The sequence below is a fragment of the Pezoporus flaviventris genome, unplaced genomic scaffold (assembly GCF_033815535.1).
Source record: "Pezoporus flaviventris isolate CSIRO_AGI_PZ_B2104156 unplaced genomic scaffold, CSIRO_AGI_Pfla_v1 ptg000006l, whole genome shotgun sequence".
Lineage (NCBI taxonomy): Eukaryota > Metazoa > Chordata > Aves > Psittaciformes > Psittacidae > Pezoporus > Pezoporus flaviventris.
Window position 1 is genome coordinate 12,626,635 of NW_026892554.1, and position 13,345 is coordinate 12,639,979.

The window sequence follows — 13,345 nt, forward strand, 5'->3', positions numbered from 1 at the left end:
GTGCAAAGTGTGACACATGAGTTAAGGGCTCTGCTATTGTTCAAAACATACTACCTAGGCTTTGCCAAACAGCATACACAGCTTTCTTGTGGCATGTAAGTAATAAGCATTTCTTATTGCAATTCTAACATTGTAGAATCATAAAATAGATAGGGTTGGATAGTCTATTCCAACTGATTTGAAGTTGATAAAAGTCTAATTCAATTGAATTTACTTGACAGTGAACACTTTTGTACTGCTTCTTACTGAAAGAATTTTATTTTAGTGACTGCTACTACAAAAAATAAAGCTTGAAAAGTTTTGAAGAGTTCATTTGTGCTAAAAAAACCAACACAAAACCTGTCAAACCCAACTAGACTTTGTTCACATATCCTACCAGATAAATGCATAGTGCAAAGAGTTAACATTTTCACTCAGAGACCTTCATCTGGACAGGAAACACACTAATCAGATATGCCTTTAAACTTGCTAGCCTGCCAATAATCCAGCTGTGTTACAATGGCACACAATGGTATGGGAGTGACATCCCCATCATAATAAACAGCTAAATCAGAGACAATTTCATTAGCAACCAAAATGAACATTTTGTCAGCTGTTGCTATAATACACAACTGCTGAAAATAGGGTGTCACAAATAATGATAAATATTCATTAGGACATCATCGCAAGGTTTTGAAAAACATGGCTGAAGCTGACTACCATTGCCAGTGTGTCCTGTTCCACAAGTTATTATACCTTGTCTCTAGATGTTTATTCTCTTAGCTGATTCTGAGCAATCATTTGACCTCGCCATCAGTAGGAAATGTACATGCTTAGCATTTCACTGCAGACCCTCAGTGCCTCACAGGAGCGAGCTTTTAAAGAGGAACAAAAGAAGAGAGTCTACAGGCAGATGGTAGGCAGACAGGGAAAAGTCAAGCTGGGTTGGCTGACCAGCTAAAAAGAAACAGAGGGAGATGGTCCAGCAGACCCATTATGGAGGAGACAAGGGGAAAAACTTGGGGGGGGGGAGGTTAACAGCTTTCTTCTGTTGCTGCTGCCCCTATTCCCTGAAGTGCAAGGGGTCAGAACAAAGAGGAAATTGGCAAAGAAAACAGCAGCCTTGGTCAACTCACATACCAACAACAGCCAGCACAACTGCCTCTTTCCTTTCTGCTGTTGTCACTGCTTAAACTGCCCCAGCTTCCATAGGTTTATTGATTTAGCGATTTAGCCATTCAAGGAGTAAGCAGATAACAAAATAAAGATATAGGAGAAAGTCCCAGGTTGAGCATGACTTAGAAGAAGGGAGTACTGTATCAACAAGCACTGCATCCATTTGTCCAGGTGTAACAATGTCCTTGAGAAGTTCCACAACAACATCTGCAGTCAGCAGCTACCCTTCATTAGGGGAAAACTGCAACTACCGCTGTATATTTATGTACTTATATTGCTCCTGCAACCTCCTAAACTGTCATTAATTCTAAGCTATACTGATGACACCTTTAGTTTAGAAAACTAAACTAGGAAGTCCTGCTTTCCTTTTCCTTACCCTGTTCATGTCTGGCCCTTTCTCACTGGCACTTGCATGATTTCATGTGACATTTTTCAAGGAATTAAATCAGTAGAAAACTATTAACTTTTATTTTGACAAGCTATTTTTCTGCCAGTGAAACTCTCTACTGGCTTATGGGAGGAGATGGCAGGTAAATTGGACAACAATTATGGCAAAAGTAGAGTGCCAGCCTTTATGGAGAGGGAGTGGAGAAGCAGGCCTGCCCTTTTCAAGTGACATGAGGTCAACTTAGCTCTGTTACCAAGCTACATCCCAATGTGTTGCATAAGGAAACAGCATTTAGTGTGGTGAATTATACTGGTCAACATTTACCCAAAAAAAAACAAGAAACAGAAAAGCCCACTTAGCATTGCAGTGTATCACGAATGGCAGCTACATTTCTGTTACAGACCTTTGAGTTTTCATGATGTTAAAAAGAAACACAGATGACCACCTCCTCAACTCCCACATATGTATATTTATGTATGTATGTGTTAATGTCCTAGCTTTGCAATGATCACTTGGTTTCTAAATGCCATCACCATCCACAAAGGTTCAAAAGTCACAAATGGAGTTATACATGATTGTGAAGAAAAGAGTCAGTTCATTATAATAATAATATAATTGCAATATAATAATGATAATAGTTCATCTTTTAAAATACAGGTTCTTATTTTGTAAGAAATATGAAGCACCAAAACTGTGACAGCTTTCAGAATGTTTATAAGGTGTCTGCCAGGGGCAGCCAAATTACAAATTTTAGCAGACAGTACAGTCCCTCCATCTTCTGGCTACATTTCATGTATGGTGGTTTGCAAGTCACTAATACAAAGTTTAAATGGGAACTCATAGGCTAAATTTAATTGTACAAGACAAGTCACATTTTTCATACTTTATTCAAGGAGATTTTAACAGCTGATAGATCAAACAAATCACAGAACCCAAAATTTATAATGATACAAATCCTCATAAGAGCAAAAACCAGAAAACCAACAACAACCCAAAACCCCACCCAAAAAAAAAACAAGGAAAAAAAAACACAAATAAAAAAAAAGAAACCCAACCAAAAAAAACCAAAACAACAACAAAAAAAACCACAACCAGAACCAACAAAAAAACAATCAACCCTACACTGGAAATTTTAATAGCTGATTTCACCCATTTACCAATGGAGACCTAAATCACTGTCAAAATTATCTGTTCTTTTCCCCATATTTTTCACATACGCATTCTGCATTGTATCCTAATTGGTCACTGGATTATCAAATAGTCTGGCAAGGTAACAAAATCAGAACACTTACTTTGACAAGATGAAATTCATAAAAGTCATATTTCTCCTAATAAGCTTTACCTACAAAAGCACTTAATAATTGTATGTAAAATCTGACAGAGAAGAGGGTAGATAGAACTTCCCCATTAAATTGAGTGGATTACCAAGAAAGCGAGTGAAGAATTGAGGGACAAAAAAAACACCCCGAAAGAGTCTTGCCTGTGAGAAGAGGCTGAATTTTTAGCAGTCAAATATCTGAGACAAAAATCTCATGCTTGTTCCAGGAAACAAACACACTATGTTCCTCACTGAACCGTGGAAGTTCACCTAAGTGTACAGGGAAGAAAAGAATTTCTTCATAAGTCAGAAATAAGAGAAACAGTGAATAAAGGCTGAGTCATCACAACTAAAACTTCAGCTTCCACCTACATCTCTTACACATGCACATACACAAGATGAACAGCATTGTTTATGAACAGACATCTTAATATCAGATGAGTCATTACAGAAGGTATTTCAGGATTCATTTTATCACAGCATAAGAGGGATACAACAAATGGACTAAACTCCAACCCACACATGCTTTGTCCAATGCTTTTTAACATTGCCTTTTCATACAGTATTTTTCAGTACCAAAAGCATCTCACTTTAGACAGAAGTCCATTTCTGAAACTGAACCTGTTATCCCAAGTAGGTTTGGCTAGTGTTCAGTGTGATAATGTATGCTCTGTAGCGCCAGTTGTATATATCCTTGTACTACTTCTGTTTTGGTTTTTTTTCCATTTTCACTTAGTATGTATCCTTCCCTTGGAAAAAATTAAACAGCACATAATTGGTGAACTGAGGATCACCTCTCCTAACAGTTCCAGTACTTCACATCAAAATTTGGTTGCAACGGTATCCCAGCTGTGATTATTTGAATCATTCCTCATTCTCACTGTAGATGCTGTGAGGAGGTGAGAAGAACACCACAGGCTCCACGTCTCCTTCACAGTGTTAAGCATTGCTCATTAGAATTCTTAAAACTCCTAGAACTCAGCAGAACAAAGAATACTGTCCTTCAGCAAAAACATGAGTAGCCAGACCCCAGAAAAGAAATTTCTATCTCCAGAATGACACTAACTACTTCAGATCCTTCTCTTGAAATTCTCAATACACTGTTAGAACTTCATGGAACATGGCTGACTTCAGCAAAGCTCCAAACACTTTGTTTAGAGATACGTGGCCTCATTAATAGAGCTGGTGTTTGTTGTGTATGATTTCCAGTTAATTACGGGGTCCAGTCACAGTTCATTGCCCTTCAAAATGGTGGGAACCTTACCTCATTTCTTTACCTAATGAAGCAGCATGCTTGCTTTGGTACCCTGCAGCATTTCAGCTTTGTAATGGCTTTCTATCATTCTTCAAATTCTTTCATTATGACACCTGCTGCAGCAGTTGATCTGTCCTTGGGTCTGTAATACCCATGATGAATCTCTGCAGTGACTCAGCTCGCTACTCATTTTAACTGCTGCCACAGAGCTGAAAGTGGTGTACAACCAACCCATGGATACTATCTGAAATCTGTTGGATCTGTTGGTTTGCTTTTGTTCTCCATAATGAACTGGGCTTCTTAGCCATACACAGAGACAGAGGTCTTGGATTGTCACATTCTAAACCGCATTTTGCTCCACATGCTGCTCATCAAGTCATCCCACACTAGCATCCTCCACATCAGTTCCCCTGTCCGAGTCCAATCCCTCTGTGGTGCTCAGTGCTTCCTGTGAGATACTGAGCCTCTGCTTCTACCCGCTTGCCTGAAAACAGAAAATGCTCATGCCTTCCTGTGCCTTTATCTTTACTCAGCATTCTTCACCCCAGTTTTTAGACTGTCAGCATTTTGTACTCTTTTGATCTGCCTGGCACTCCATTTTCATGATTGAAGCATATTATTATTTTCTCTCACTACAGTTTTCATTACCATGGTTGGAAAAAAATTAAAAAAAAATTTAAAAAAAATCAGGAGAAATCCAACTGCCTTCTGGTCAGAATACAAATGGAATGGATCATAGTGAGTCATATCTGCACTAGTACAACTGTGTTTCCGCTTTCAAATATGCTGTTCCACATGCACAGGAATTAACATACCTTCTTTCCTGTAGACGTGGGTCACTCCTATTTTCTTCCTCACAGTACATTACAAAATTTACTTTCCAAAAGACCTACCAATGGAGTGCCAGCATGTGATACACTAGCTAAATCTGAGTAAATGCATAACAACTGCCCAGGCACTTGCTGCCAAACAAACAACAGATGAAATTTCTCTGCTTTCCCTTTAGCAGAGACACCAGTTCGGTTGCTGAGTGAAGGAGGGAGACCCACTTTTCACAGTTTGTAGAAACTAAATCATTTTTGAGGCATGCTTTCCTCTTCTGACCTTTTGGAACTGGCTAGCTGTATTAAGAGTTATTTGAACAAGGCAGAGACAGCCTGAGCTTGTTTTTTTAACAAAGGCAAAGTCAAAGACACATTAATGCAATACTCCTGTTCTACCTTCCAACAATTTTCCTCATAATTCTGAAATCTGTATCTCCTAGGACAGAAGCACACCTGCTCTGATTTACCAACTGCAGGTATTTCTATATCAACATACCAGCACTAAGGTATTAAGCCTTGTTCACAAAAAGCACTGAACCCAGGTGGTTTTGTTCCAAATCACACAATACCAGGTGTGTTAATAAGCACTTTACCTTCTTAACCCTTTGGTATGCTTACTTGCTGCATTCTATTTTTTTGCTCCTCAATATTACTCTTCCCCTACATATGCTGGAAATAGGCAGAATTTACATAAAATTCTTGAGCAGACATCATTAAGCAGACACACCTCACAGTGCTGACCTCGGCAATACTAAAGGAAGATCGTCTTGGTATTATTTATCAAGAGAACAGCTGATTTACATCTGTAGCCACTCTTCCTAAAACTATTCACTTTGAATAACTGTATGTACATGCAATGAATCAGAATGACTCATAGACACTGCATATGATGCAAGATAGAATGGTTTAGGTTCAAGTCTTCATTTTCAATATGGCAAATGAGGACAGTGAACCAATCTAGATCCAATAGGAAAGTCCAAAAAAAATATAGTTTAAGGCTGCAATTTGCTTTTGTTCCCTTTTTCCCCAGTCTGAAACCTTTAAATCCTTCTCAATGAGATATCACCTTCCTCCCCACTCCTGAAGAACATGAATAATGACTGCAACAATTCTAATGCTCAATGAAATGCTTTTCCTTGAAAAAAAGTGGGACAGAGGGAAGATGTAACTAGTAAAATTCTTATCCAAGCTTTTCCATAAATTCTCCTTTCAGGAAACAGCAGGACTTGCCAGCTGAACAAAGGATTCTGCCCAAAGACACACAGCCATCAAGGAGGTGCTTTACTGAATAATAAAATCTGGCTTGAAGGCTACCTCTTGTACTGGGGTAAGTTGCCCTTAGTGGTTGCTAATGGCATGTGGTCTGTAGAGCTCACTGTAACACTATGGAAAGGTATTGACGGCTTTTACATTTTCTGTTTCTTCAAAGTTCCACCAGTACTATGAAGGGTTTATGTACTTTAGCTTCGAAGAGGATCTAAGGTCTGCAATCCAAAAGTTTAGCCATAGAAAAGTAAAGGCTGTAGATCTACTTATCTACAGTCAAATTTGTATTGTCCAAGTTGAAGTCAAGTCATTCAAATATTGTATTACAAGTACTCTGAGTCCCTCAATGTTTGCAAGAGAAATAATTCACCTGGAAGAGATCCGGACAGCAAGTTTCTAAGTAATTTCATTCTCTTTGCTGGAGCTGTTCTAGGACCACACGTAATCTAATTGCCTATGTTGCATGTTCCTAAGACTACCCATAAAATGCAATTTTATGTCTGAGTAGATGATATTTAGCCATTTATAGATAGGTGGGTAGCATAGTACCTTTTGCCATGCTTTGAAACGGTCATGAAGTAATGCCCACGCACTGTCAGATGAAGATGATGTTTCCATACTGAAAATCACATCAAGCTCTACAGAAACCACAAATGAGGAGATTAGCATTCTGCCATTTGAGCAAAGGCTGTGGATGTTAGTGAATTGCTCCACAAAAAAACTGCTCTCTCTCTCCGTGATTGCCTCTCAGAGGCTATGATTCCCTTCAGTCAAAGAGAACAGTTTTTAGCAGAAACTCTTTACCAAGACTAACCTCAGCTGTAGCACCACTACTTCAGTTACAGGTGCATCACGCCTGGACCAAAATCCACTGCATTAATTCACTCACCTTTCCAACGTGCAGACACGTCTTATGGCTGTAAAATGGGAGTGACAACATTCAGTGTAAAAGAGCAATCAGACCTAGTCAGCTGCAGAGCACCGTATGCTTTAAGACTTCTCCTGGTAGTATCCAATTTGAAAAATATTACTAAGTTTCTATATAGGAAGTGCAACTGCAGATCTCATTTGCCTTTTGTCAGAAAGCCCGATCTACCATATCCTATATCCATATTATATCTACCATATAATGCGGCATATCTAGGCTACATTATTACATGAATAAATATTTGTCTTCAAAACACAACATAATCTGAAATATTTGGTGGGGTGGGTTTTGTTTCTTTCTGCTGAAGAGCAGAACAAAGCAATATAGAAATAACCACAGAAAGAATGCATTTTCTAGTATAAATAAGTGTATAACAAACATTGTGACTAGGAAAAAAAATGTGGGTTGTTTGCATAAAGAACAGGTTAAGAAAAGTTAGTGAAATAATTGATGCTAACTATAAAACATTCTGGAAAGACAATACAGTATAGGTCCTCCATAGTTTCCTAGCAACAAATTCCTCTCTACTTTCTCAGAGTCTCATGAAGTTGTAGAATCCTCCTACACATAATTTGAAATCATGGATGAAAACAAGGATGACCCATCTTCCAAACTGGAAGCAGAAAAGTGTTTCAAACTTGCTGAAACACAGCTCAGTAAGCAGCAACCATTGTTGGTTTAACTGTATTTTGCCTGCATCACAGATGTGGTCAAAAGCTTATATGTAGCCATCAGATAATCAAGCCTTGTAATGAACAGCATAACTGAACAACACATGGAAAGTAAGGACGTGACATATTTTAACATACCTTCAGTGACCATCACAAAATTACAAACACAACAGTGGCAGACACTAAAACAGTTTTGACTGCAGCTGTTCCTGAGCTTTCTCCAGACAGCGTCAGAATGGGGACAAAACAGGAGGCAATCCCCCACCCTACCCTGTATTTTTTCAGTGATACCCAAGGAAAAAAAAAAAATCACAAACAAAAAACTTTAAGATTTATTTTCCCAAGCCCTGAACAAACAAAGCAGAAACAAAGTTTATGTTTTCACTAATCAGTCTTAAATGTTATTAGTATCCCACTTTAAATGGCAAGTAAAATAAGCATCTATCAGGGCTTTAAAATAGTAATGCCTAACTCCCTGCTCACAGAAACAAGTGAGGGTCACAGCCTAATCAGTAAAATTTCCACACACAATTTCCTCAACAGATATTTTCCACCACCAGAACTACCAGGTATGTTTTCCATTTGGGAAGGTAGCTTCCATTTCTTAAATCACTTAGAATGAAAGGTTTTGAATGCAAGAGTTTGCCAATCTACAGCAAATTGCATACATAACTTATAAGACAGGCATCCTCCCAAGCACAGGACAAATCATCATCCCAAAAAAAGAATGGTAAAGCATCTTTAAAAAAATAAACCCAAATACAGCTTAACATAGAAAACCTTGTTCTATGAGCCAAATCCTACTCTAAGGGAACAGAAAAGTAACAACATTGTCATGGTCAAAAAGTGGACATGAACGTTTATGCCATTCAATTCCTGTAGGAGCCTGTTTGTATAAAGTTACTACTTTAGGAAAAAACCCAATGTACAAAACCAAGCATGCCACACAAGAAGTATGCACTACTCCAGCTGTGCTATTTTCCTATGTTAATATGCATAGATGTCAGCAAGCTTGCCTACCAGTTTAACTAGTCCTTCTTTAAAAGTTGCTGCCTTTGTTCAGTGTTGCATCAGCTCAAAGATATTTATTGTTTCTTCTTCCTTTCTTAGTATAAGCAGTCAGAAATCAGATCAGACCAACTGCTTACTGTTATTAAACTTTACCTGGGACAGTCAACCTGCAGTCCTAGCCTACTTAAACAGATGAAAATATTATTTTTGACAAAATTATGCTTTCTGATAACCTACCAAGAGTAAGGAGTTCAGCAGGATTTAAGTTGCAGAGGAGTACAATATTTTTCTTTTCCACTTTATTTCATAGGGGACTAAAGTATCTAAGAGCACCGAACAAGGCACTGAAGCAAGCACAGCTAAATTTCAGTCCTAGCTTTAAATCCGGTATTCCAAAAACATCACAGCACAGGTTAGCACCAGTACCAGGCTGCAGTCTCAGTCTGTGACTGCTTCCTCAGCTCTTCTTGAAGAAAAGTCAACATTATAAAAAGGCAGAACATAATTCAGCAAGTCTAGTGGCTAGATATATGCCTATACTATGGCAGGGAGCTAGAACACCTGGAGCCAGAAAATACTGCACTCTTCAATGCTGGCACATGAGTAGGAATTAAAGTAATTCAGACATCTTGCTCATTGTTTGAATTCTAAATCAAATATGAAGAGTGTTTGCAGAATACCAATAGGTGCGTTATTTCAACTAAAATCTATTAAAAAACATATGCAAAATGCACATGCCGACTATCTTAGAGACACCAGTAAGAATCTCGGCTCCTGGCACAACAAAGTTGTTATCAGAGAATCTAGTGATCCTTGATACCGATTAACCACGCTATCCCGAAAGTGAATCAGCATGGAGAGATGCTTCTCCGTTTAATACAATCAGTAGCAGCGGTGCTTGAATATGAAAGATATACTATCATAAACTGCAAAGCAAAACATTAGGCAACGATACTAAAAATAGTATATCCTAGAGCACACCTTCATGTTAAATTGTGAGGAAAAATATATTATCCTACATTTTTACATTTGGAATCAGAAAGAAAATATAATCCTATCGACATGTTCTTACAGTCTAAACCAGGCAAGGCAAACAAAAAGGTGGTAGTGCAGAGTGGGTTCTGGTATGTTTGATAATGGAAAGAAAAGAGACACTGCTTCCTAGAATAAGCCTTAAGGCTCAGTTTGAAGGGGGAAAGCTTGAGTAGCAAAGCACAGAGGCAGCTCACCAATCTTTTAATTGGCAGAAAGTATAACCTAAGAGTTCAGGTACAGCTCGAGATACAGGTGAATGTCTGTGCTCTGTGTTGGACTTGAAATCACAGCTTCTCAGTACCTTAGTTCCCTTTCTCGGAAAGTGAGAAATACTATTATCTTAGTTCACAATAGTCCTGTAAAGATAAACATATTAGACATAGATTCTATGGTAGTTGGCCTACTTACTTAGAATACAATGAAATCGTATTTGTGTGAACATTCAAGTATGATTTATATCTAGAATAGTGAAAAAGCATGAATCCTAGAAACTCTCCCAGGCAGATCTCCAGTGCTCAGATACAATGAGCGGGTAGAGGATTTCAGATAAGTTACATATGGAATGAAGATCAAGACCAGATGCAGCCAAAATGTGAACAGAGGAGCCATACAGTGATGTAGCCACTACAGGATAGACAGCATCATATAACTGGGAATACATGCAACAGTTCCAGTCGGCTGGGTTGCCAGCTCCCCTCGTAAGTCATATTTGTAGAGACTTGCAGGCAAATGTATTAACTGAGCCTTGAGAAAAAAACATTCCAGTGTCTAAATATCCCAACAAACTTTAGGTCTATCCTAGTAATAAGGAAAACAGTCACAAACCCAGAGAAACAGAACTTTAGATTATAACAACGAACACCTAATTGCAATATTTGTACTGAATTAAAAACATAAGTTATGACATGTCAACTTCTCCATGTGGAGTCTCACTTAACATGCATCTAGCTAGTACGTACATTACTGTTAATAAACCTTTTGTGCTTTTCTTTGCACCAGTACTGTAATGAGTGGAAACTATGTAGTTCAGAACTGTACACGTATGGAATTTTCCAGGTCACATGTTAAACCAAGTGCTAGACTCTGCTGGGCAGAGAACATTAGGAAGGAGAAAAACTGAATTCTAACCATATGTTTTGAAATGAAACAATATGCTCATTCTGTGACAGCTGAAAACTTTAATGACTGCTTTACAGTTAGCAGCAATAAAGAGGGAAAGTAATCTTGAAACAGCATTTACTGTGGAATAGAAAGTAATTACAGCATACTAGTAAGAATGCTCCATGTATGTATATATCACAACTCTGACACAATACAATACTGATTGAGTTACACCGTTTCTACCATCATATATTATTACTGTGGTAATACAAGGGTAAAGAAAAGAGACAAGAATTAAAATAAGTGGGACTCAGTTTTCGTTTAAACTATTCCATGCCAAGAATTCTGTCTTTCAGAGGATCAGGGAAAATAATGTGTCCTTTTACCAACTGAACTATAATCAGTGCAGAGAAGTGTGACTGTTGAGAGTTTAACGTTTAATTGCAATTGTAGCATGGGTTATACACTCAGGAAAAGAGCTCACACAGAAAACTAGACCAGTTCCAACTGGAGGTTGGAACTCGATCTTTAAGGTCCCTTCCAACCAAGATCACTCTATGAGTCTATGATCCTAGAATACCTTGGAAGCATATACACAGCTGCATTGTATCATGACCCAGAATATACTGTACCCTTTGCTGCTGAGGGAGCAGGAAAGATTCCACCGTCCACAAGTCCCTGCAAAAAACACTTTGGTTTTTGCTTATCTAATTACAGGCATTATCCTTAGCAAGGCAGAACTTGTCCAGGTTAGAAATTCTAATTTCAAGTGATTAAAAACAGTGCAAAAAATTTGCACCTCAAATACAACTTTCTCTTCCCATTAGACAAACTCTTCTCCTATTAGGGAGATTTTTAGGTTGCATTTCTGCTGGTGAAAAGAAAACAAGAATGACAGACTAAACCCTTTCCCACTGTCAGATTCCATCCTTGGTGTGGTAGCTAGGATTACTTTTTGTAACTTAATATTTGCATTTTTCTGTAGCTACATTGCTTGTAGATTCCACACATCTACTCTAGATTTTGCACTGGCTCCTCATAACAGAATCCTAAAATCACTTTAGTTTAGATGTTTTTCGTTAGATGATACTAATTTATGGGGTTATAATCAGCAGCAGTTGGAACGTCATTTTAAATTTAATGAAAGCAATTAAAAACAAAAGTCAGAATTTGTTTTCATAGACTAAAAACCAAAAGTGCCTTAGTACAGGCCTAGGGTATGACAGCAACATTACAAATAACTAACTTCATTCCAGAGGTTGAAGAGTTTTGTGTTCCGATTCAGCATACAAATGCGAGTATTCCAGGGCCAGAAAGCTTGAGGTCTTCTATCTCTTCAGGCTCAACCTGATTTGAAGGCAGGGGCATATGCTACGATTCGCCCTAGAACATAAGGCAAACTCTGGCTTCATTTTACTACTGTAGTTTTAGTTCTTATACTCAATATTGCACAGGATAAGCCATCACTGACAAAAATTTGACAGGACCCACTGAGTTGAAAAAGAACCCTTCTTACCTTTTTTAGATGCCACACTATATGCTAATGGAGAAAGTCTTTACATTTGTTGAGAGTGTTGGACATAGCCTGATGACAATAACTGCAAACAGGCAGCTTCAAAGCAATGTCCAGGCATTGCTTTTTCCAGTAATAAGGACCTGTGTGGTTTTGGGGGAGAGAGGTACAGAGCGAAGAAAGAGATATTTGTGGTCTGCAGCTACAAGCATAAGGCTCTGGCTCGAGATTGCAGCTACCTGCAGTTAAGTGTTTCAGGTACTGGCTGGCTTTTAGGAATGGATCAGTCAGATTATGAGGTCTGGTTTGGGATGACATTTGGGTCCCCATTAGAAAAGTACTCTTACTGCAACCTTTCTGGCATTTCTGTTTAAAAGTTCAAGTGATCTTTGGCCTATAACAGCAGGAAAAAATAGAAAGTAATAAATGCAAAGGGAAAGAAAGATCTACCTAACCTCAGAGCTCAACAAATGGCCTCAAACAGGTGAATTAGGGATAGCTCATGACTGTAGTAGCTTGTAGGAGGACACAAGAAAAGCCTGCTTTGCATTCAAGCTATAAAGTTTTCAGACTCAGAGTTCAAAACGATCTTCCAACACGGCCTCATTTACCAACTATTACACTATCACCCTGAGCTTGTGAATAATGTGCAAACAGGCAGCAGCAGAACTCACTCCTTCAGTATTCTTTTGGACACCAATATCGAGTGGGAACTGACTCTTCCCTCCGCTGTTCTAACGACTAATTTTTGTGGCCACTGATCATTAAGGGGAGGGCGCTGGTGAAAAGTGGCAAGGCGACGACTGGAGGTCACCGAAGATGCCCACAAGACAAAATAAATGGGGATGCGATGGCAGCAAATGTAAAGCACTGTCATGTC

General features: G+C 38.5%; 1 protein-coding gene across 1 annotated transcript in view; it reads right to left on the reverse strand.

Annotated features, from left to right (window-relative positions):
• GLDN (gliomedin) overlaps nt 1–13,345 on the reverse strand; it is a 99,722-nt gene that overhangs the window by 77,777 nt on the left and 8,600 nt on the right. The window lies entirely within an intron of this gene.